Source organism: Protopterus annectens, chromosome 14.part0 (assembly GCF_019279795.1).
Source record: "Protopterus annectens isolate FY-2018-M chromosome 14.part0, PAN1.0, whole genome shotgun sequence".
NCBI classification, from domain to species: Eukaryota; Metazoa; Chordata; order Ceratodontiformes; family Protopteridae; genus Protopterus; species Protopterus annectens.
In genome coordinates, this window is record NC_056748.1 from 450,685,069 (window position 1) to 450,710,375 (window position 25,307).

General features: G+C 37.5%; 1 protein-coding gene across 1 annotated transcript in view; it reads left to right on the top strand.

Annotated features, from left to right (window-relative positions):
- LOC122788678 (vomeronasal type-2 receptor 26-like) overlaps nucleotides 1–25,307 on the top strand; it is a 145,923-nt gene that overhangs the window by 79,538 nt on the left and 41,078 nt on the right. The window lies entirely within an intron of this gene.

A 25,307-nucleotide genomic window follows, 5' to 3' on the forward strand; every position in this document is an offset into this window, starting at 1 on the left:
ATAGAAATTAATAATTAAGGATACAAATTTGAGGATACAATTACAATGAGATACTAAATCAGTGACATCATGAGGTAAATCGTAATATAGCAAGTGAGTCTTAAATAACATAAGAGTGTTACATAGGTAGGAGGGTAGTAGGTTAGGTTTGGAAAGCGCAGTTGCACTTCCTGTTTCGGAGCAAGTAGGAATGGAGTTGGATTTTGAAGTTGTTGAAGTTATTGGTGGTTCTTAAGAAGGGGGGGGGAGAGAATTCCATTTTTTGGCTAGGGAAAAGGACAAGAGGTGCTGTCCTGCAGGATGCTTTGGTTTGTAGACATTGATGAGGTTTTGCTGAGTAGATCTGAGTGGCCTGCTAGGGGTGTATGGCTGTAGGATATTGGATAGTGCTGGACATTTAGAAGGGTTAAATAAAAGCCTATGGGCAGTGGTAAGTTGGTGGTAGTCTAGAAGGTTGGGAAGTTCTAGCCTATTCAGTGAGTGCAGGGTGGAACAATGATGGGAGGAATGTTTGGCATTAATGGCGAATTTAGAAATTTTGTTATAGCAACTTTCCATTTTGGTGGTGGTAGAGGCAGATAAGTTAGTGAGTAGAGGGACACCATACATAAGTGAGGGAAGAAGATAGGTCATGGCGAGGGTCTGTCTAGTAGAATGGGAGAGCTAGTGGCTATTTCTATATAGCAGACCAACTTTTTGATGAGTTTTTTTGATGTTTAGTTGAATATGGGTATCAAATTTGAGGTATTCATCTATGGTAACCCGGAGTAGTTTGGCTTGGGGAACAATTTCTATGGTTGAGTTATTTTGGCTTCTAATTTGGAAAGAGCTTTTTTCCAAGGTGGGGGATTTAGAGGGGAGGAAGAGTAGCATTTTAGATTTGTTAGCATTTAGAGATAGGTGGTTTTGAAGCATCCAATTCTCAATGTTGGAGAAGCGGTTTGAGTGAGGGATTGGAGTTCAGGGGGGTTAGGGGCACAGCAGATTACTGTGGAGTCATCGGCGTATTTTAGTATTTGGAAAAGCAGAATAGAAATTGTTAACAAAGATATTAAATAGCATGGGGCCAAGAATGGAACCTTGGGGAACTCCTGTAGGGGTAGGAAGGAAGTTTGAAGCACCTTTCTTCCATTTTACAGCTTGGGATCTGTCAGTTAGGTAACTAGAGAACCAGGATAGGGTATTGTGAGGGTGGTTGAGGTTAGCTAGGTGGCTGAGGAGATGAGTATGGGAGATAGTATTAAAGGCCTTGGAGAGATCTAGAAGAACTGTAGAAACTATGTTACCAGAGTCACGGGCATGATTGACTATATCTAGGAAGGAGAGAAGAGCAGTTATAGTGCTGTGGCCAGAACGGAAGCCATGTTGGGTGTGGGTGATATGGTGTTTTATGGTTAGGTAGGGCATTAGCTGGGAGTGAAGGCATTTTTCCATAATTTTTGATATTGGGGATAGGAAGGCTATGGGGCGGAAGTTTGAGGTGTTATTATTTTTACCGCCATTATGGAGGGGATGTATGAAGGCGGCACGCTACAGCTTGGGGATATAAGATTCCTGTATGGATCTGTTAATTAGGATGCTAATGGGGAGGGTGATTCCATCTGCAGCAGTTTGTAAAAATTTGGATGGAATGTTATCTGGGGCATAAGAGCATGGTTTTAGTTTGGTGAGCAACTTTTTTATGTAATAGGTAGAAACTGGTTTAAGTTCAACAGTGGGGGAAGAGTTGGGTTTAGGGACTGGGAAAGGGTGAGTAAACTGTGTGGATGGTTTGTTTGGGAAGGAATTAGTAAGTTGAGCTATGGAATTGGTGAAGAAGGAGTTGAAGAGAGTGGTAATTTCAGTATCAGATTTGGTGGTATCAGGACAAGGATTGCTTTTTGTGCTTGGGTTGAGGAGAGAGTTAATGGAGTTCCAGAATTGTTTGGGGATTTTGGAATGTTTGGCTTGGAGTTTCATATAGAGGGATTGCTTATCTTTGATTATATGTCTTTTAGTAAGGTTACGGACTTGCTTGTATTGAACAAGGGTTTCTGGGTTTTTGTTGTGCTTAGAAACTTTCCAGGATCTATCTCGCTGTTGCATGAGATTTTTATTTCTTTGGTTAACCATGGAGCGGAGCTAGCTTTAATTCTTGTAGCTCATGGTGGAGCTTGGGAATTAAGAATGTTTAGGAAGGTAGAATTAAAGTAATTGACGGTGCAGTCAAGTGGGAGGGTTTTTAATATATTCCAATCAGTTTGTCTGAGGGAATTAGAGAAGGTAGTGGGGCTTTATGTGTGTGTATATATTGGTCCTGGAGGGGAGGGGAAAGCATTGCTTGGCTGATATAGGAAGGTAGGTGATCACTAAAGGAGTCAGGGGGGATGCCTGAATCAGTAATGTTGTTAGGGTGGGTGGCTAGGATCCAGTCCAGAGTAGAACCTGGAGGGTTATTTTTGTTGGGTCTTGTGATGGAGATAGTGAGTTGAGTGAATTTGAAGATATTGACAGATACAGCAGGATTCTGGTTGTTAATTGTGTTCCACTCTATATTGACATCTCCAAGAATATAGGTCTCAAGATTAATATTAGTTGAGGCCCATTGGAGGATGTCCTCAAGAGTAGGGGTATTGTTACCTGGGGGAATATAAAGGGATATCAAACAAATTCTTTTGTGATTGTTCATTTGTAATAACCCTATTACTAGTTCTGCATTGCTGAACTGAGGAATGGGGTCTGGGTATGGAATAATGGTGAGAAGATTAGAGAATACCAAGGCTACTCCTCCACCTTTCTTATTTAGGCGGTCATATCTAAGGGCTTGAAAGCCAGTGGGTAGGATTTCTGAGTCAGAGATGGAGGGTGTAAGCCAGGTCTCAGAGATGGCTACAATATCAGGCAGGTTCTGATGTAGCCAGGCATGGAAGATGGTTGTTTTATTTGTTTAGACTCTGGGCATTGAGAGTAACTATTTTTAGGCTTTTGAGGCTGGGGGCTTTGGTAGTTAAATGGGAAGTATGGTTGTTAGAGGTACTAGGTCCTGGGTTGGGGTGTACATCACCTGCAAGTAATAGTTGGATAAAGAAATGAGGTAGTAGGGAATTAGATTTGCCTTTTGACAGGTGATGATGGCAGGTAGGAGGTTTGGAGATGGTATGTTTTGTTATAGTGTGTAAAACCTTAGGTTTAAAATAGTGGAGAATGTTAGGTTGTACTAATGTTGAAGATATGGTATGGAACTGAGGTGAGGGGGATGTGAGAAGGGGGTTAGAGGTGGAGTGGAACAGAGATTTGTGGGGAGGAGGAGAGGAGGTATGGGAGGTGGTATGGTATAGTGGAATTAGAATTAATAGTGTGAGGAAGGAGGTTTGATAGATTTGCAGAGATAGAGAGTGTATTATGTGGGAGGGGATAAGAAAGTAATATAGAGTGATATGAGAGGTATAGTGAAGGTAGGATGTAGGGGAGAATGAGGAAAGAGAGGAGGGTTGAGTTTAGTATGTGCGAGGGGAGAGTTTAATAATTAATGGGTGGAGAGGAGGAGTGGTAAGGTGAGGAGGCCTGTGATTGGGTAGTTGGGAAGGGGTGGAGACGGGTGAAATAAATGTAGGAGCACTGGGGGTGGGTGGAATTTGGGGGTAGGGTAGAGGAGCGGAGAGAGCCTGAAGGACGAACGGAGCGGGTTGAGACAAGTGAGTGAAGCAGCTCTAGAAGAACAATCAGTAAAATGCTGATTGCTCAGGTAAGGTACAGAATGGGTAAGTATAGAGTGAGTAGAAGAAAAATTGTATAGTTCAGAGGGGAGAGTAGTGTTAACTCAAAACCAGAGGTGTATAGGAGGGTGAGAGAAGTGAAGTATGATAAGCGGGGATAAAGTGGAGGTGACTATTAGGATAACAGGGTGGAATAGTGGATGGGGCTGGCTTAGAGTGCCACCTGGTGGACAAGGAGAGTCACTACTGCAGGACTAATTTCTGGGAAAGGCTGGTCGTGGAATAAGTACAGTTATAGTTCAGCTAAAGGAGGAAGCAACAGAGAGACCAAGGGTCTTTGAACTAGCTACAGGATTCTGAGGGAGGGGGGCTATGGCTGCTGGCAGTCCTGGCTGGAGGTGTAGAGTTTACAAGCAGTAGGAATTATACAATTGTAGTTGTTGGCTTATCTTCCAGTGTTAAAAAAACACATACTTTCTTCCTTTCATGGAAGAGTGCAGGGACTAGTTTACAGGGTGATGAGACAGCAGGTAGTGTGGGACGGGTCCTTGGTTTCCAGGTGATCAGATTCCTAGCTTCAAGTGTAGGGAAAGCAGGCTGGAGAGTTTCTTCCTTTCATGGAAGAGCGCAGGGACTAGTTTACAGGGTGATGAAACAGCAGGTTGTTTGGGACGGGACCTTGGTTTCCAGGCAATCAGATTCCTAGCTTCAAGTGGAGGGAAAGCAGGCTGGAGTGTTTCTTCCTTTCATTGAATGGTGCAGGGACTAGTTTACAGGGTGATGAGACCACAGGTAGTTTGGGACAGGTCCTTGGTTTCCAGGTGATCAGATTCCTAGCTTCAAGTGGAGGGAAAGTGAAAAATGCTGGGGCCAGGAGCGCACTGAAGTCAGGGGTAATCCTAAACATTTAAAGCAGGAAAGCTGCAGCACCAAGAAAATATCAATCTGGGACATAAATGTGATATAATAACTTGAGCAGGAGGAAATGTATAACTATTTGGGAATTGATAAAGGACTGGCAATAAAACAACTGGCAATAAACCTCAAAAGAGTACTTCAGATGACTAAAACTTGAAAATTGCCTTGACATCTAGAAATAAAGTCCAAGCTATAAACCAGTTTGCTCTTTCTGTGCTAACTTACAGTCTTGGCATAATTATCTGGCCCCAAAAAGTACTGGATTAGTTGGACAGAAAAACAAATACTTCATGCTTATCAAATGATATATACAAATTAGTGTACACCACAATTATATATTCCTTGTTCTGAAGGAGGTATGGGCTTCCTCAAAACTGATTACATGTATAGATTGTCAGTTGTGGGACTGCATACATATCTGATGACCTCACCAGACCCATTGTGAAAGTTTTAAAGCATGAGGATAAGAAGTCTAAGATGACAACCTTGCTTAGTTTAGGAGAAGTGTTTTGATGTAAAGTGGGAATGGAAATCAAACCAGAAGACAAAAACAAGACAGCAACCAAATGTGCCAAAAAACAAAAGAAATTATATAAGGAAAAGGATCAGATGAGAGGGAAAGAAAACTGGAAAAATCCCATAAGTTTGGTGGCAAGTACAGAGATCTCCTTGAACAACCTCAGGTTGACCAAGAATTGACACAAATAGTTAAGGAGAGATAAATTGTAACCAAACGATGAAAGGCTGATAATTGTGGCCCAGAATAGTGGTCTATGTACATGTTGGTTTGCAAAGCTCATTGAACACATGAGACAGACAGACAAATGCAGGCTCTGTAAAAAAAGAACTGGAAATAGTCCTACATCCTTGTTTCTGGGTGTAATGGCAGAGGGCCTGTATACTGAAAAGCACAATAATGTGGAAAGACTATTGTACTCGGGATCGTAAAAATACTACAATATAGAAGTAGCTGAGAAGCATTGGAAACATAACCCACAAAGCATTATAAAGAATGATGAAGTTTATATCACATAGGATCACCATTACCAAAAGTTAAAAGACAAGAAAACTAGATATAGTAGTCAGTGAAAAAAGACAAAAGTAGTATTAGTTATTGAAATTACTACACCTAGTGACTACAGTGCCTTATATACAGAGTGACGCAAAATCAGATAATACCAGTTTTCATGCCTCTCAACCTGGAAACATCAAAAATCTGGACAAGGCCCATGAAAAATAGGTACAAAGCTGTACGCTGATTAATGTAAAATTCGCATGCATAATTAAGTAGCGCCACCCACTCCAATGGAATTATGGGATATCAACTTTCAAATGCAAACTGAAGAACAGACAAACAAAATATGGCACCAGAGTCCCCCTGCAGCCATTCCAATGTCCCATTACCTGGCTATTTTGCTCCATTTGCCATAAACACTAATGTGTGCATACTGTTTTACTTCTACAATGATTATTTGGATTTTATTTTTACATTTTACAGCACAATTCACAAACACTAATAGATATCTGCTAAACAACTGTCTCACAATGAAAATAGACTTGGCATTGAAACTTCTCTACCCTTGAAACTCGCATTTATTGAAACAGTATTGAAACCCACACCACATCCAAAGAAAATGCATCTGGCCAGTGGTGGATAAAGATTACCTTTGGACTGTTTTCAAAACAAAGGCCCCTGGCTTGTACACAAAACAAGAAACGTATATGCATTCTTTGATACACTTCCTGACTTTATTAAATTATATCCCTTGTATAATACATCACTCTTGTTAGACTTAAGTTAGAGAGCATTTTAAAATTTATTGTTTGAACATTTTTCCAGTAGACAATGAAACAAAATACATGAACAAATAATGACAACACTACCCAATTCAGAACATTTCCATCATAAAAGTCTACTTCCATTTATAATTAATAAGTTTTTAACAGACAAGCTATGTAATGCTGCAGTCATGTTTCAAGGTATTTACAATATGTAACAAGCTTGTAGTTAGTTGTACAACCTAGGTGGATGACTGATGGTGTTATCAGGTCAGAAATGGAAAAGATACAGAGATGGGGAGAATAAAACAATGTAGGTATAAAATTACTGAAACCAAACAGAAGCAGACTGAAGCTGATACCAAGATTATGGTATTTACCCCACTAGTTAAAAAATATGTCACAGCTGATGCTGTACATAGGACTGGTAAGATATTGCCAGGATTTACTACATTACCTCACTAAGGTACTATCCTGGAGCAGTTATCACAGGCATGTTATATTCCACACTGCTAGAAACTATACATGAAGTGCACCCAGGAGAAAAAGTAAAAACCCTTGCTCAATGTTTTGTGTAGTCACCCAACTCTGATATTGAAATTAAATAGTATGTCACTCACTTTGGCAAGAGTTATTTTGGATATCAGTGTTCCCTGATACACCAGAGCCATCACATATGAATCTTCTTTAATAGCCTTCATCTTCATTACGTAGTGTATTTATATTGAAGTTTTGGATTATTCCAGGGGCTCACAATTCCTAAACACAGTGGATAGGTATTCAAACTGGCCAGAAGTACAGCAAGGTATCAGAGAGGGATAGAAAGACAACAGACGTATGGCAAGGTATCACAGGGGGATACAAAGACAAGAGAAGTACACACAGAAAATTGATATAATAACAGGTTTTGCATTAGCATGAGCTTTCTGAAGGGTGTCAAGTCTAGCATTCAAATGTCTGTTATCAATTTCTAACTTCAATCTTTAATGATTTGCCACTAATTTGCCATAAAACTACAATTTTATGATAAACAGATGAAAAATATGAGGCAGAAATCTGGACATTCTACAAAATCTGTACATTTGAGAGGCAGAAAGTGCTGACCTGACCAGATACTATAGAACTGGCAGAAGGCAAATAATGCTGATGGCTTCTATGACTACTTCGCAGACTACACTAGTGATGTAGACCATCACACATGGAAAAGACCCTTAATCAATTTAGAAAATATTAAACAGGTGGAAAGTCCACAACCAATTATTTGACAAATGAACACAGAAAAGCACTCCAGACAAACAAAATGGCATCCCAGAAGTAATAACTACCCAGCACCCAAACTTTGTCAGGCTACATAAATCCCCGAGCTGTACCGAAGATAAATTCTGGCCAGATCTTTATCCACAAAAAGAGATATCAGCTGATTTCTGTACCGATTAATGTCTTTCTTCATCTGAGTTCCACAATGCATTCTCTGTGCTAATATTTTCTCCTTTACAGTAATATCACATTCCCTACTTGTCTAAGCAGCTTCAGGTATTCAATTTGGCTCCAAAGACTTAACAGTTACAGTTCAGCTTGAAAACGTAACAGCTCAAAAGCAGTCGCATACACATTAATGGATCAAAACTTAACATCAGCTTCAGTTCCACCTTGAACAGCTTCCGTTCACACACAGGTAGCGTATGAAAACTTAACGGCTCAGAAGCAGTCGCACACACAGGAAAGCAATGCAGTTAAGCAAAAATACCTGAGCAAGCAGTCGCTCAGTACACAGGTATCCTTAAAAGCAATTGCAGTTCAGCTCCAAAGACTAAAAAGCAATATAAAATGAAAAAGTAATGGCTCAAAACTTAACCTCAGATTCAGTTCCCACCTTGAACAGCTTCCAGTCACACACAGGTATCTTATGAAAACTTAATGGCTCAGAAGCAGTCGCACACACAGGAAAGCAAAGCAGTTAAGCAAAAATACCTGAGCAAGCAGTCGCTCAGTACACAGGTATCCTTAAAAGCAATTGCAGTTCAGCTTCACCTAGAGCAGCTTCAGTTCACACACAAGTAACCTACGAAAACTTAACGGCTCAGAAGCTTTTGCACATAGAGGAAAGCAAAATAATTAAGCAAAAATACCTGAGCAAGCAGTCATTCTGTTTGGCTCCAAAAGCAAAGACTTAACACAATTAAAACAAAAACTTAACAGCTAGGCAAAAGCAGTCATTTCCATGCTTGCCCCTTGAGCTCAATTCCGACAGGCTGATAGAGCTGATGTAATTGCGCATGTGACGACGTCGCTCCAAAAGCGTGAAAGAAATAAATTTAAAAAAAATCGGGAATGAAGGGGTGCCACTCGGGAATCGTGGCACCCCATTATTTGGACCCCAAAACTCAGTAAAAACCGAGCAATTCAGTACAGTTGGGAGGTATGCCAGTATTTACAGGCAGAAATTCGAGCAATATGGAAGAAACCCAGACAGATCCAATAGTAGTAGCAGCAATAAGTCTATTAAAAATTATTTACAATTCCAGTTAGATATGCTACCAATACATGTAACTCTATGAATTACAGGGATCATTTCTGGACTCATTGCTGATGCTAAGAAGAGCATGGCTGTCTAACAAAGAATGAAACAATACTAAATTTTATAAACTTTAATTGTACCCTGAGACTTAGGAATGGGGTCCACTCCCATCAAGGTATTAAAAACCCAAAAGAATTGGAGAAATTAAACTGAGAGAAGTTGCATTTCCTTGGCTTCCATTTACAAGGCATAATATTGTGTGAGGAAAAAAAGTGTGGGTGTGAGGATATGGATATAAAAACATTTTATACACACAACCTTGTATACTCTTCTGGCCTCTGTAGTTTTGGTAGATACTCATAATACATACAGATAGATAGACAGAAAGATCTTTATCTGCACAGATTATACACACACGGGTCTATGCCAGAAGATCGAAAGTTCAAAAGACTGAAAATCAAAATATCTAAAACTCAAAATATTGAAAATATTTTTAATGAAGGGGGCAAGCTCCCCACACATCCCCTGCTGATTATATATACCAACTCCAAGATTGCACAACACTGGAGAAGGGTCAAATTCCTTTTTTGATATTTTGAGTTTAAGATATTTTGATTTTCAGTCTTTTGAATTTCAATCTTCTGAAGGGCATCCATATATACAGATATAGATAGATATATAAATCTCTATCAAATATATATATATATATATATATATATATATATATATATATATATATATATAGATGCATATGGTTTGTAACGTGCAAAACTTCATAACCGCTGCCACTGTTCATGTAGCTTTGCAACATTGCCCCCTCCCAAGAATAGAAAGAAGGTCAGTATATAATGGCATGTCCAGCCTACAGTTGACAAGGGCCACCATCAAAACACCTCCATCAGTCTGTATGACTGACTATGACTGACCTTACATATGGCATGCCTTTGATTGCAAGTATCTATTTGGATGGAGACAATGGTTAATGAAGGGAACATACCTGTGAAAAGGCAGACTGCCTGCAGGCACAATATGGATCCCATGTCCAGTGGCAGATTTTGTAGTAAGCAGCCACATGAACATACTGTGTTTTCTGTTTTTCAGGGTTGTCTCTGTCCAAAGGAGTGGCACTATGCAGTCTGTGCATTTATTACATAATCTTTAATGTAACTAGTGACAAGCAGTCAAAATACATATGAAACATTAACATTTCCACCACTTATGTACATCTGTGTTACTGCTGCTGTATACAAGTGTCACTCCTACCAGGAAATCCTTCCTCACAAACTACCAGTACGGCACACAGGAATAATTATAGGATGGTAATAAACTAATCATGTCCTACCTGTTCTGTGGCCTTTACAATGACCTGTACAGGGGCTCATGCAACAACATACCAGACTCCTGTAATTTTTTTTTGTACTTAACTCTCATAATGACAGTGCACATTGTTCAAAAAAAATCTGTGATTTGGAACTTTAATGCTGAATTGCACATTCGCTTCCAGACATTTGACCCTAGATAACCACCTTATGACTGAGTCACCTGACACGACTACAACTGTAGCATACAAATGGTGCCACTCACTATTGTACATCACATTGCCTAGGTAGTTTTACAAAACAGTACCTGCTAGAGGAAAAGTAGTTAAGCGAAAAGGTACAAAGTTTTGGTTTACCTTACAAACAAGTAATGTAGCTTTTGATACAGTTTGTGCACTGAGACTGCAGAGTATTCAGTTGTCAGCCAGTAATCTTCCCCAGTATGATGAGGGTCTTGGCTGCAGGCAGGGATTATAGCATATAGAGATGAGTGTCTGAGCACAGTACTTACGATAATGAGACCCTAAATCATCAGTGTTACTGACTCATCCTTTCTGTTCATTACACCTCTGGATTTAGTCATGCTAAGAGGCTCTCTTGATGTTGTGCATCCATATGAGTACCGGCCGAGTGGATTGAGCCTGCATTGGCAGGTCAATGACCCCAAGAGGAACTTGTTGTGCCAATACCCTTCTGTAGTGAAATTAGGCTTTTTTTCTGCAGCCAGGGTTTATTTTGTGTACATTTCAGCCCCTGGATGTGATACTTATGCTAATGAGGCCATAAGTCATGAATATTACCTAACTGCTCTTTCTACACTTCTTGTCTATGGACCTAGTAGTGCTAACAGGCTCTTGTGATCTCATGCATCCATATGAGCTCTGGCAGACCACATTGAGCATGCAAAGGCAAATAACCTCAAAAGGGATTTGCTTACTTTTTGCTTACTTTTTCAGCCAGTGGAGATGAGGAGCAAATCTGATCTCATTCTTAAGCATCATGCAGATAGTACACTCATGTTGTGTCATTTTGTACAGCTTCATACCACCCTGACACTTCAACATTTTTTCATGCTACATTATGGACAACCTGCCACAGATCACACTACTAAGATGCCCTATGTTGCACGACACATGATGAAAAAAAATAACAATTAGTATGAGAAAACAATGCTGACTATAATTTTCTGCATTGAAACCTGCTGAATGACCAAGGCTTATAATGGCACAGTGTGTAGCAGAGCAACCAGGTGGTGCAGCAAGGAATCAAAGATCTTCCTGTACTTGTCACATAAACACCACCTGCAGCATTTGATTGGGGACTCCCTTGATGGTCCTCAGTAGAAATTGTATACCTGGCACATTGTCACCAAATAACTGTATGCTGCTGGCATTCTCTTGTGAGAAGGGCTGGCACCACTATAGGGACCTGTGGAGTCACCATCCTGACCTTCATACCAGTTGGGAAGAAGAGGTCTCCTGAGATGTACTGTAAGCAACTTTCCAGTCTACAGAGACTTGTATAGCTGTCCAGCATATTACAAGTATGGGTTGAAGGCATGCCACGTAATGGCGTATTTTAATCAACAGCTCCAGAGGTCATGCAGCAGAATCTTTTATATATTGAAGGATGAGGATGAAAAGGCTTTTTAGGTGCAGTGGTGCATAGTACTTTCTTTCATTCTTTCTCCAATTAGAATTGTGTTAAGTTATATTACTCCACTGGCTATGTAACAGTGGCAGCAGGTATATTAGTCACCCTGAATTGGTAAGTGTAGGTATAGTTAGATGTTCAACTACTTCTAGTTCAGTTTGAATACAGTTACACAGGTTGTATGTACATGTGGCCCTTGCAGTTTTAGTCTTGTATGCTTGCGATTTTAGGAACAGAGAATAGGTAGAGAATGGCATGAGACCACTTACCCACAATGTTGTCCCAGCACTTGATAGGCAGATTAATACTCCTACACAGAACTAACATAGGCACAACTACAAAACTATTACTAAGGTTGTAATATTACATCATAGCATAGCAGTCATTACATCTGTGATGTCCTCACACTGGGCCAGTAATCAAGAAGCCTAAATCATCACCACTGACACTGGAGAGGGACATTCACTTGGAATACAAATGGATACACTCAGTATTTCTACATGCAGCTCTCTGCACCAAGTAGAATTTTCCTTAAGAGCACACAGGGAACACAGTCAGCCCATGGTCTAGGTTTCTTTATACCTGTCTCCCTCCAGGACCCAAATAAGGCTCCCCACTAGCACAGCTACAGAGTTAAGTCCTCAGCTGAATGTCCTCCAGCACTCTCTCTGTGAAATCAGTGAATCATGTCCGTGGCTCCAAGTACCTGACTGACACACATCCAAACCCACACACACACATTTTTTTTCATGCACATACAAACACATGGGAAAGGCTGGCACAAATTTAGCTGCTCTGCCCTCTTCTGCCCAGAATATAAGATAGTTATCACTGCCACCAGACACTCCACAATAAGCTACTGTAAGGCTCTTAACTAAGAGTGCCCAATTATACTGTGTAATATTAATACTAATACAAACTGTAGTAGACGACCAAGACAGCTTGGCCTTCTGGAGTGGCCCACACAGTGTCACCAAATATAAGCACTCTCAAAGGTTAAATACTTCCTAAAAGGACCAGCCACAATGGAAGTTTTAAATATATTTAATAATAAATAAAAGAACATGAAAATATTGAATATCCATTTACAGTAAACCACAGAGTTCAAATCACAGAAAATATTGAAAACATTAATGGACAGACTCAAAGAAATAATATCCAAACTAAGCTTCACTATATCTTCCTGAATGAATCTAGGATAATTACTATTCCCTACTTAACAGAGCAAGGTAGATGTGGTGAATGGTCCTTCTTATCAGGCCCAAGACATATTACTCAGTACTGAGACATTTCTCATTGTAATATCTAAAATTTCCAAGATGGCTGGCAGAATGACCTCATCTGGATACCTGACTCTAGATTCTCACACTATAAGATGCATATCTAAAGTTTTGCAAATGTTTATGGCAGTGCCTGGGGTTCCCCTCTTTTCAATGAACTAATAAACAAAGGCTCCTTCCAGACATACAGTCTCCAGTCCTGTTCAGACCTGTGGGATAGGCACTTTCATAGCCCAACAGGTAGTCCAATTAACAGTATTTTTAAGAACCTAGCTTGCTGTTTAACCTCTTCTCTTCCAGTGTCCTTTGCTAACATATATACATGCATACAGTCTCGTGTACATTTCTTCTCTGTCCATCAGGACCCACTGTTGATGCATTTTTTTAACACTAACAACTTTACAAACAGATTTTGATTTTCAAATGCCATACAGTTTTAATGCATTTGTAACATAAGCATTTGTGCAAATCAGTTTGATAGTCAAATGCCACATAGTTCTAATACATTTGTAACACAAGCATCTTGTATAAATCAGTTTCATATTCAAAAGGCCTATTCTTTACAGAACTCCAGCTAGCTATGCTGGCACTAGCGCATAACATCACAACATCATACACCCATGCAGTTAGTCAGTTTATAGCTTTATACAGTAATAGTTATAAATTTGTATAATGTCCCTAGCAATGTGTTGCTCAAATGAATTATATTGATGTTATGCATTTTTTTCTCTCTCGCGCTTCCTTTCTTTTAAAATTATTTTATGTTTGTTACATTATTTCTCTCCATTTATTTTGCAATTCTGTGTAATAACTGCCACAGCAATGCCAGTGACTAGGCACAGGTTTACAATCCCATTCAGGCCCAACCATCCCCCTGCATCTGTCCAGCCTATATCCCAAGCTGACTCCCTGGTGAATACAGCAAAGGACAGCCAGGTGGTCATCCTTCCTGACTTGGAGGCTATAATCTCACTCATAATATCACTGTTCCTTTATTGGTACTACCAGTGAAGTGACTGTGACCCACACAGAGATGTTTAAATTTGAGGGGGGGGGGTTCTGTTGCTTCAGAGCCTGGAAGTCTATCAGCTGCTCAAGAGGCTCCTCCTTGCAACTGGTAATGTTGCACCACTACCTGCCTCTGCAAGCAGTGCCTCACAAAGGGCCCATTGTTGAGGGTGATCAGGGTGGTTAAGGGTGATCAAGGTGTTGTCTGATCTCCCTTAGGGTATCACACAGGCTGTGTATAATTGAAGAACATACCCAGCCTGCATCTCCCATCCTAGTGGTCCAAACCCTTGTGTGTCAATATCCTCCCTCTATTTGTTGTCCAATCATCCCCACCACCATTGTCCTCATTTTATTTGTACGTCTGTGACTCCACTGTGCTCCCCTTCTTCAGTGTGTCAACACCTCCTCTGTCAGTCTCCATTTATATCTTTGTTTGCCCCTGCTACTGACCCTTAGCCTCTATTTCATCATTTTCCAGCTTCCCTTCTTAAACAAATTGACATCTCCCCCACAAAAAAAGTTTGTACCCCCCTCCCCACTCCCATTTTTACCTTCCCCTTCTCTACTGTGTGTTATCTTTTTCTTGCTGCCCTGTTAACTTACTGTTCCATACTCCCATTTCCATCAATTTTTATGGGAAAACAGATTTAAGTAGTGCAGTTTCTCCTCAGTAGCATCTGTTTTTCTCATTCTCATGTCTTAGCTTACGTGCACACACTGAGAATCACATCCCTCTAAACTCCTCAATTTTCTCATCTCACTCCTAGCCACAACTGCAGATTTCACGGTCTCACTGCAGGTCCTGCTCCAGGCATTAGCAGGATTACTAATTAGCTGTGACCAAACCTGAGAGTTTTCTCTTTAATTCTTAAAGAGCTTTGGTTCTCATCACTCTGTGGGCTGTGTCTATGGAAGGCACTCTAGCCATGCTTCTAAATAAAAGGAACTGTGAAATACACTTACTAAACTGATTATTATACTACATATAGTCCTGTAGTGGATGTTTCAAGACACTTCTTTTGTTAATATATTTATAACAAACACAGGGTACATTATGATAGTTCTACCAGCCGAAATGTGTTTCCGAAAATTACGGGAAGTAAGTTTCAGCTCATACCGGTTTGTGTAAGAAAACTTCATTTTCCCCCCACAGTACTTCTGATTTTACTATCAGCTGGTAAAAATTGCCAGTTTTACTCATTTTCCAGCTTTAAGCAAAAACAAATGCAATTTGGAACTATTCCATGTATGCCATTTTTATGTAATGAATGCCTTTATATCAATGTAAGGGCTCAAATACTTCAACATATTTTACAGTAACACATATTATACTGTACATTTAATTGTTATTTGCCATGCTCAGGATACATCTTTAGAAAAGCATAAGTATTAAAGTGTCATAAAAAGTACTTGTGGTGAAGAAAATACAGATATGTGGCATTCCAGGCCAGAAAAGAAGCTCATCAAATAATGGGATTTCTGGATGTTATAATGATAGCATGGGAACTGCCTGCAGTGACCTTCTCCACTAACCATAAAACCAAAGCTAGCAGCCTCTTCCATTGTCTCAAGTTATTTCTCATGGCAGACTGACTGCTCAACCAGGCAGCCATGGTGGTGCAGCGGTTAGTGTTGCATTCTCACAGCAAAAGGTGCTCTGGTTTGATACTCGGCTTGGGTGCCTTCTATGTGGAACCTGTATGTTCTCCATGTGGTCATGTGGGTTTCTTCCAGGTGCTCCAATTTCCTGCCACATCCCAAAGACATGCTGTAGGTAGAATAGGCACTAAATTGGCCCTAGGTGAGAGTGTGTGCCTTCTGTGGAAGGTCGGGCACTGGGCTGGCAACTCGACACTGTAAAACTCCATTGCCAATCATTCTGCGGACTGTGGCAACCCCTAACCTGGAAATTGCCAAAAGAAGAAAGAAGAATGAGTGCTCAAATCCATTTAGCATGGTACCTTACAAAACACAGCCTAATCTATTTCTTAGTGCAGCAGTGAAAAAGCTGTAGAAAACATGTTGTAAAAGAATAAAAGCTTAACAAAACAGATTGATTACAACAAAATAAAAATAAAATTAAGTAACATTAAATACAGCCTCAAATATCTCAAAGAACAAATATATGCTTGATATACCTAAAGTGAGGAGATAACAGCCTACTCATTTGTAGGCTTATTCTAATATAAAAACATGTTATTAGGGTAAGTACCTCAAACAAAAGTATTATCCAGAAGACCTGTAGTTCTTCAGTCCCTGTCTGCTCATGCTGCCTTTTTATTAAAAATGTAGCTTTGTGATACATGGCTTCGGCCATTTCTTAGTTGCCTACATGATGGGAGTTTGCTCTTTTGTCCCAAATGTATAGTCACATCTGAGTAATTTTGAGAGGAATATAGCGTATACACCTCCTACATTGTGAGTATCTCTGGTTCCATGAAAACACAGTTTAATCAGTATTTCTCTGCTGTCAGCAACTGCTGTTTTAAATACCTGATTTTCAAGGAGTGGCATTCACTCACAATTTCTGAGATGGAATTCATTTCAGCTGAATGCACTCACATGGAATCAAATATACACCTGTACTACTCTTTGCATAATGGATTGCTGTTGACTATCAGAATAATAGCAGTTGACAAGAGTACAAAGCTATATTCCTTTCACTTCCAAAAATAATGAAAGATGCTTCAAAGGAAACATTCCATACAGTGTAGGGGATTAAAAACCACTTTTAGCTCTTGAACAATGCAATTTGCGATATTTAATAAAAATGTAAACACTGGAAGCAGCATCACAGATATCCTGAACTGAAGCATTTCTAAAGATACTTCTAAAAAAGCCTCAGTATTAACTGCTGTCCGGTTAGAATGACACCAGATCACCACATCTAATTTTTGTTGGTTTTGTCATAACATCCATTACAATATGGAATCCATTAGCAAAGTGCTTGGTAACTGTACTTTGCTTACTTCCCTTTTTTTTTTTTTTTAATATTTTTATTCATTTCCAAAAACAAGAAAACATGAATGCAGGTTATTTATGACAATGAAGTATTTACAAATTATTTAAAAAGGTTAAACAGATATCAAACATTAAAACCAAAATAAAGTATTTACAAGGGTGTCTATTTTTGACATATAATTGACTTTCTATACAATTGTTTCCTGATTATAATCTGCTGCAGTCATTATTCTCCAGTATTTCAGTTACTTTTTGCCATGCTACGTATAATGATGTAGTTCTTTCAGTTCTTCCTTTAATAGTGTTCATTTCCAATTGCGATACTGCTGACACCATATTCATGAATTGCTTAAAAGTTGGAGAAGCTTTGTATTTCCAGTTTGATGTAATGTTCTTCCTTGCAATAGCTAGGAGAGTCCATAAGATTACATATTTTGTTCTTGGCACACAGTCGGGTACAGGTGCATTAAACAAAATAATAGATTTGGAGATCTGGAATTTATCATTGAATACCATTTGCAGAAAATAATTTATTTTATCCCAATATGGTTTAATCAAATGGCATTCGTAGAACATATGTTGCCAGTCTGCTTTTATTGATAAATCACATCTCCAGCAGCCAATATTTTTCTTAAACATAAGTTCAATTTTATGAGGGGTTACATAAGATCTGTGTATGAATTGCCATGTAAAAAGTCTCCAATGTAATGAAAGTGATGTCTGCTTTGGAGAGAGAAGAATTAGTTTTTTATCTCTGTCATTTGGCACATGTCCATTAACTGATCTATAAAAATTCCATATTTTGTCATTATTATGCATTTTTATTTTTTTGTTTGTTTTATAAATAGATGATAAGTATCCCTTTCCAGTAATGGGTTGATTTGTTAGTAATATTATATGTTCTATAAGGTTAGGAACATGTTGTCTTATTGATGGTTGCATTGTTTCTTGTTTGCTTAATATATACTGTCTTAATTCTTGTACATGTAACCACGAACTATCTTCCATATTTAATTTCTGTTTAATCTGGTCTTTTGTCAGAGGTTTTCCAGAGTTTAGCAATTGATGCCAATATATTAATCTCTTTTCTTTAAGCATGTTGACTACTTCCATATTAAATGTTATTATATTACCTTGTGTGTACGCTACTGGATATAAAAGAAATGACCATGCTTTAATATCAGGATTGCTATTGATAAGATTTTGGAAAATATTTAATGTATAAGTAATGTATTTGGAACTTATATTTTTATTCTTATGTATCATCATTCCTTCATCAGCCATAGAAAATTGTTTAGTATGAAATCTGTTTACTTATTTGCTACTACAAATCCTGATTTTAACCAGATTCTCTCATGAACTAGCTTCCATTTTGATGTACATTTTGTATTTAGCCATAATGATATTGTTTTAATAATGGATGAATGCAAATATATTTCTATGTCTGGTAAACCTATGCCACCTATATCCCAATCATCTAGATGATACTTCATAGCTATCCTTGGTTTATTTGGATACCATAGGAATCTTACCATTAAATCATTTAATTGTTTTAGGTGCGATTTAGCTGGTGGCAAAGAACAAATCAAATCTGGTTGGGAGGGTGGCCTAATGGTTAAGGTGTTTGCCTTACAAACACAAGGTACAGGGTTTGAATCTCACAGGAGATAATTGACTAGGCTTAAAATGGCTTGCAATGGCAGTTAGCCTAGTACTAATCTATGAATCTATGAATCTATGAATCTAAACAAGCTTGTATGACAAAGAATTTTTGGAAATATGATCATTTTAATTATATAAAGCCTTTCTTCCATTGAAAAGAAGAATTTATTCCATCTTTGTATTAGATTTTTAATATTATTTAAGGTCTCCTTATAATTTGTTTCAATTGTAGTATCTAGGTTGTTAGTTATTATAATTCCCAAGTATTTAATTATATTATCGGTAGAGATATATTTATGGTATTTTTTATTTAGATCTTTTTTATTAGTATTTATAAGCAATACATTTGTTTTGTTCTCATTAAATTTAAGACTTGAAAAGTTTTGAAAGTTTTGAATTGAGTCCCATAATGCTTTTAAACTGCTATTATTATTTTTAAGGTAATTAAAATATCATCAGCAAAAAGTTGAATTTTAAGCTCTAGGCTGTTGTCTAGTTGTATTCCTTCAATATTTTTATCCATATGTATATTATTTGCTAAGGGTTCAATGACTAGCGCAAACAATAACGGAAAAAGAGGGCAGCCTTGTTTTGTGCCCTTAGTTATTTTAATAGATTTAGACAGACAAGATCCCAGTTTTATATAAGCCAATGATTTTTCATATAATGATTTTATTAACAAAGTGAAGTTGTTTGAGAAGCCATATTCTTCTAAAACTAACCACAGATAATCCCAGTTCATGAATCAAATGCGCTATTTATGTCTAAGCTAATAACATTCATTTTGTTTTTTGTGACATTTATATAATCAATTAAGGAAAGAATTCTTTTAATGTTATCATAAGTGTTCCTATCTTTTATAAAACCTGTTTGATCCTCCTCTATCAAAAGTGGTAGTAATTGTTTTATTCAAGCAGCATGTATTGCCATAAAAATTTTATAATCTATATTAAGAAGTGAAATGGGTCTGTATGATGAACATTCACTGGGATTTTTATTTTGTTTCAGAATTGGTGATATTAATGTGTACTTCCAAGAAGGAGGAATGTCTTTACCATTTTTAACTGATGTAAAGACATTCAATAACAACAGCAAAGCCTCATTAGATAGTAATTTAAACATTTCTCGGGTGATATTATCTATACCTGGAGCTTTGTTTAATTTTAGCTTATTTACTTCAGCTTTAAGTTTTGTCATTGTTATTTGTTTATCTATTAGTTGTACCTGCTCCTCTAATAACCTAACTTTAACATTGTTTTTGGGAAAAGCTTTCAATACTGAATGTGTTTCTGTTTTCTCATTTTGATTATTAAGTTTATGAAAAAATAGCCTAAAAGCTTCTATTATTCCTTCTAAATCAGATACTTTCTTTTTGGTTTCTATATTATGTATTTCCTTGATTTGATTTGTTTTAATAATCTTTTTAGTCCTATTTGCTATTCTTCGTTGGTTTTTAGGGTTCATTGAATAGCAACATAGTTTAATTTTTTCTAAGTTGATCATTGTTTTGTGGTGTAGCGTCTCTGAGTATTTTTTATTAGTATCTTCTAGTTCTTTTATTAAGTTGGTGTTTCCATTTTGAATATCAAGCTTTAAATTATCTACTTTTGACTGTAATTCCATTAATTCCTTATTCCACTGTTTTTGTTTATTTTTATACCATCCCACCGCTCTTCCATATAGGTATGCTTTCAATGCATCCCATATATATATTTCAGATACATCTTTTGTAAGACTGATATCTAGGAATGTTTGTGTCTCTTTAATAGAAAATTCCTTAAAATCTTTGAGATTTGTTATGTAAGATGGTATTCTTGTTACTGATATCCTTCTCTTGAAACATAAGTCTATCTCAAACGTTATGGTGTTATGGTCCGAAAATGGACATGAAATTGTCTTGACTTTATATAATTTAGAGGTTAAATCCTTTGTTATGTACACTCTATCTATTCTAGAGTATGTATTATGTCTATGGGAAAAATGTGTAAAGAATAGTGAATCTGGGATAGCATACTCATTTATGTCAACTATATTATAAGTTTCAACAAACTCAGATAACAACTTTGTTAAAGGTGATCTCTTACGTGTAGTTTTAGTATTTGTGTCAGTTTCTTTTATAATGCAATTGAAATCTCCAGCTATGATTAAATTGCCTTTGGTATATTGTACAATGTCTTCTAAGTGTTGTTTGGCCACTCTAACACCTAGTCCTGGTATCCAATAAATATTCACTAATGTATATATCATTTCATTGATAGATATTGTCACTAGACAAAACATTCCTGAGTTGTCATGGAACGTGTTTATGATTTTAGGCATTAAAGTAGTGTTTTTCCACAAAATTGCTACTCCCCTTCACTTCTGATTATAGGTGGAACTTACTAGTATTGTATACTTTTTATTGTTTATTTTATTTATGTCTTCCTGTGTAAGGTGTGTTTCCTGTAAAAATACTAGTTGCTCTTCACATAGCTTTAAATATCTATAAAGACTTCCCCTTTTGCAGCTATTATTTAAACCATTTACATTAAGAGATATACATTTTGCAATTGGATTTATATTAGCTTTGCTTTTATCCATATCCATATACTCGTAACAATGTGTAGATGTGTGTACATGAAGAGAATGATTTGTTCTTTCTTCTTCCAACAGTATTACAATAGATTATAGACACCCAATAAAAGTAAATTACAAGATCATAACTGAGAACAATATAAGATAAACAACCACCAAACCCCTCCATGAGAAAAAACATCTCATCCTTGAATGATCTAATCATTCAAGTGATCTCTCTAAGTCTGCATTTCAGCTTCCCTTCTTAAAGGAAACAAACATTGGCCAGATGGTCTGACACCTTTAGTCATTTGAGTGTATATGTAGACATCCATGGTATGGAGAATCCTTCTGTATTTTTGGTTTAAGTAAAATACAACTATCAGAAATTATTCCATCTGAAGTAGCAGTTTCCAAAATGAATGACATCCAAGATGAACATAAAAACTTTCAGTAAAATACTTCAAAAGGGAAAAACAAGCTTTTCAGTATTACAATTTAACCCACATGATTCAGAAATATTCTTTCATGAGGCGTGAAATATAAAATGCTTCTGTGGAACATTTTAGCCACAGTGTTTGAAGACAGACATACAGGCTGAAACTGCAGATAAATATATTTACACTGAAGATAAGAAATCTCATATGAAAAGAATAAGTGTGATGTAAAACAGTACAAGGAAAGTTTCCAAGGCTTTACAAAAGATTTTCCACTTACCCAAATGCTACACACCACTAAGTGGATTTTAGATACTTATAAAATATTAAATATTGAAAAAAGATGGAAAAGAGTCTGAATTGAGATATCATAAAATCAGCAAAGGAGGGTAGTATTGCTGAAATTGAGTTTATCCCGAAGTCTTAGTAAGTACCTTCATGAGGTAGACCCTGTTTTGTACAAAATCTCAGCAAAGTGACACTACACTGATATACAGACTGTATTTTAAATAGCATACATCATGGACAGAAGTAGGTTAAAAAATAAAAAAAGACAACTGACTGCACAAGTCGCAGGATAAAAAAAGTGCCCAACCGTGGTGGGCACATTGGTGCCAGGATATAAAAAATGGCAGTGCTGAATCCTCAAAACACAAAACAGATGGCAGTGCTGAATCCTCAAAATATGAAAATATTCCTACAATGAAGTTAGGCCAGGCTTAGGGGGAGGATGGCCCCACCCCTGTTGCAGAAGGAAGTAATAGTCCACATAAGTGATAGGCCAAAGAAGAGCCATGAAGACGACAGAGTGGACTATTGAAGATGAAGAAATTATGTATTGTTACTATTATGCAAGAGGCCACACAATTATTCCCAACTGTACACCACAAAAAAATGTCAACCTTCTTTCAAAAACCATAGTAACAAAAATAAAGAATATGACCTCCAAAGCTGTAATGAAAACACTTTAATAACTGGTAAGTGCTTTCATATAACACTTCATCAGACCATAACATAGACAAAAAAAGCCAACATTTAAATACACAACCAAAGTTAGCAATTAAACCAATCAACCTATAAGAATAATTCTTTAATTAAAAGACCCAGATGCAAATTAATCAATGAAGTAACCTCCTGGTTTTTAAATAAGGTTTTAAAGAAACACTGTCATTCAACCCATAACTTTTGTCTGCCTGTACCAGTAGAATCCATTTTAATTCCTCATATTCTATCCTATTAGACATACTACCCTCCACAGAAGACTTAACACCCTAAACTCGAAGGAATGACCTTCATTAGTTTTTACATGCTTATTTAATGCATTAGTAGAGACATCCTTCCTTGTATCACCTATTTGGTCAAGCACCTTGTCCTTTAACATTCTGCTAGTCATACAGGGGCACTTTTTGCATGTTGCCAAATAAACTAAATTCATGTTGGTACAATCTGCATAAAAATCTACTTCATATTTGACTCCTACAGTGGGATGGACAAAGGATTTTTTCTTCGAAATAAAAGGACATGCCTTACATGCACGACAGGGAAAAGTTCTTATTCTATCAGATATCTTTACTCTTTTTTCTTTTTACATAACATAACCTTTGTTTTAATGATGGCGCATTCTTAAAAGCAAAAGACTGTTAACCCAACAGTACTTTTATTTTCTCATCTACTAACAACACTTGCCAATTGCATTTAATCATATCACATACAAAACCAATATTGCTTACAGAGGTTAAAGCCCCAGCCTAGAATCCCCTTCTTTAGTACTCCTCTCTCTAAGACAATGATCAGAATAAAATGGTCTCCCACTACTTTACCTAAGCTCTACAACTTGGGCCAATACATCCATGACCTCTTCTTTCCTATACCCCCTTTCTATGAATTCCAACATTACTGTTTCAAAAGCTTTATCCAATTCCTCAGAGTTTTTATGCAATCTAGAAACTCTCAGGAGCTGGCTCTTCATAGAGCTCCTAAACACAAGATGGGGGGTGCATACTAGAACGATGTAACTTGCTGTTCTTCCAACAGGGTTTTTTTAAATAACTTGGTGTCAAAGTTGCCATTTGGGTCTTTACAAATAGTAACATCTAAAAATTCTATACTCAAAGATAAAAAATTTACTGTAAACTTTAAAAAGTCTGTACTGGTATTAAGAAACCTAATAAAGTCATGTAAAAGCTGTATCTCACCATCCCATAAAAGAAACACATTGTCCACAAATCTTTCATAAAAGATGATGTGCTACCTATATAAATCATTCCTAAAAACATAAACATCTTCCCAGAAAGCCATAGTCAAGTTGGCATAGCTATTGGCACACGCTGTGCCCATAGCTATTCCTAACTTCTGTAAAAAGCACTTATCCTTAAAAATAAAGACATTGTGTTCCAAGGCCAAAGTTAATGAAGACATTATTAAATCTACTTGTGAGCTACCATACCACATATCTGGAGTTAAAAAATGCCTAACAGATTGTGAACCATACTCAATCGGAATAACTGTAAACAGAGTATGTACATCTAAAGTCACAAGAATCAAATCTGCCTTCCGTGAGAAGTCCTCAAATTTGTACAAACTAGCAACCAAAAAGTCTTCTGTGCCTTTTAAAACAGCAGGAGCTTTACCTAAGGCCATTCTCAATTTATCCTCCACATATATTGATAGGGGTTCTGTAATCCACCCCTGCTCAGCTACTATCGGTCTCATAGAAGGTAAAGTACTATGCTTCTGTATTTTAGGAAGGCCGTGTATAATGGGAATAGTTGGTTCTTCTATATTAAAATATAAATAAAGGTCATAACAACACACCTGAAATTAACTTATCATACAACTCATTACTAAACTCAGCAATAATTCTCTTAACATTCAGCAAATCAATATGAGAATACACATCCACATTTGACAAATGTTCAAGCATATCTTCATTATAAAATGCTTCATCCATAACCACAATCACACCACCCTTATCTGCAGGGTCTATATTATATCATCGAACACTTAAAAAAGCGAACGCTGATTGATCGACCTAATTTAAGCGAAAGCTTACAATCTCGAACTGTCAGATCAGCGATTTTTTTCCCAGGGAAAAAAATCGCTGATCCAAAACACATACACACAACACAAGCACGCCAAACAAACAGAAATCCACACACATACACCTAAAATCTGATACTTAACCCTACACTAAACTGCACACACCACTAACTACCCACTTACCTTAACCCAAACCCTAGCCCTAAGGTCCGTCACTATCGCACACTCACCTCACCCACTCCCTAACCCTAACTCACTTAAATCCGCCCTAACCCTCATGTCCACTCAATCGCACACACACCTAACCCGAGCCCTAACCCTAACTCACCTAAATCACCCTAACACTCACATCCACACAATCGCACACTTACCTGAATCTGACTGGTAACTTTCCACCATAACACTGAAAATACCGAAGCAATAGAAATGGACAACTGAATTCTTTCCCTAGGAAAAAATTCAAGTTTTCTGCTGCTTCGATA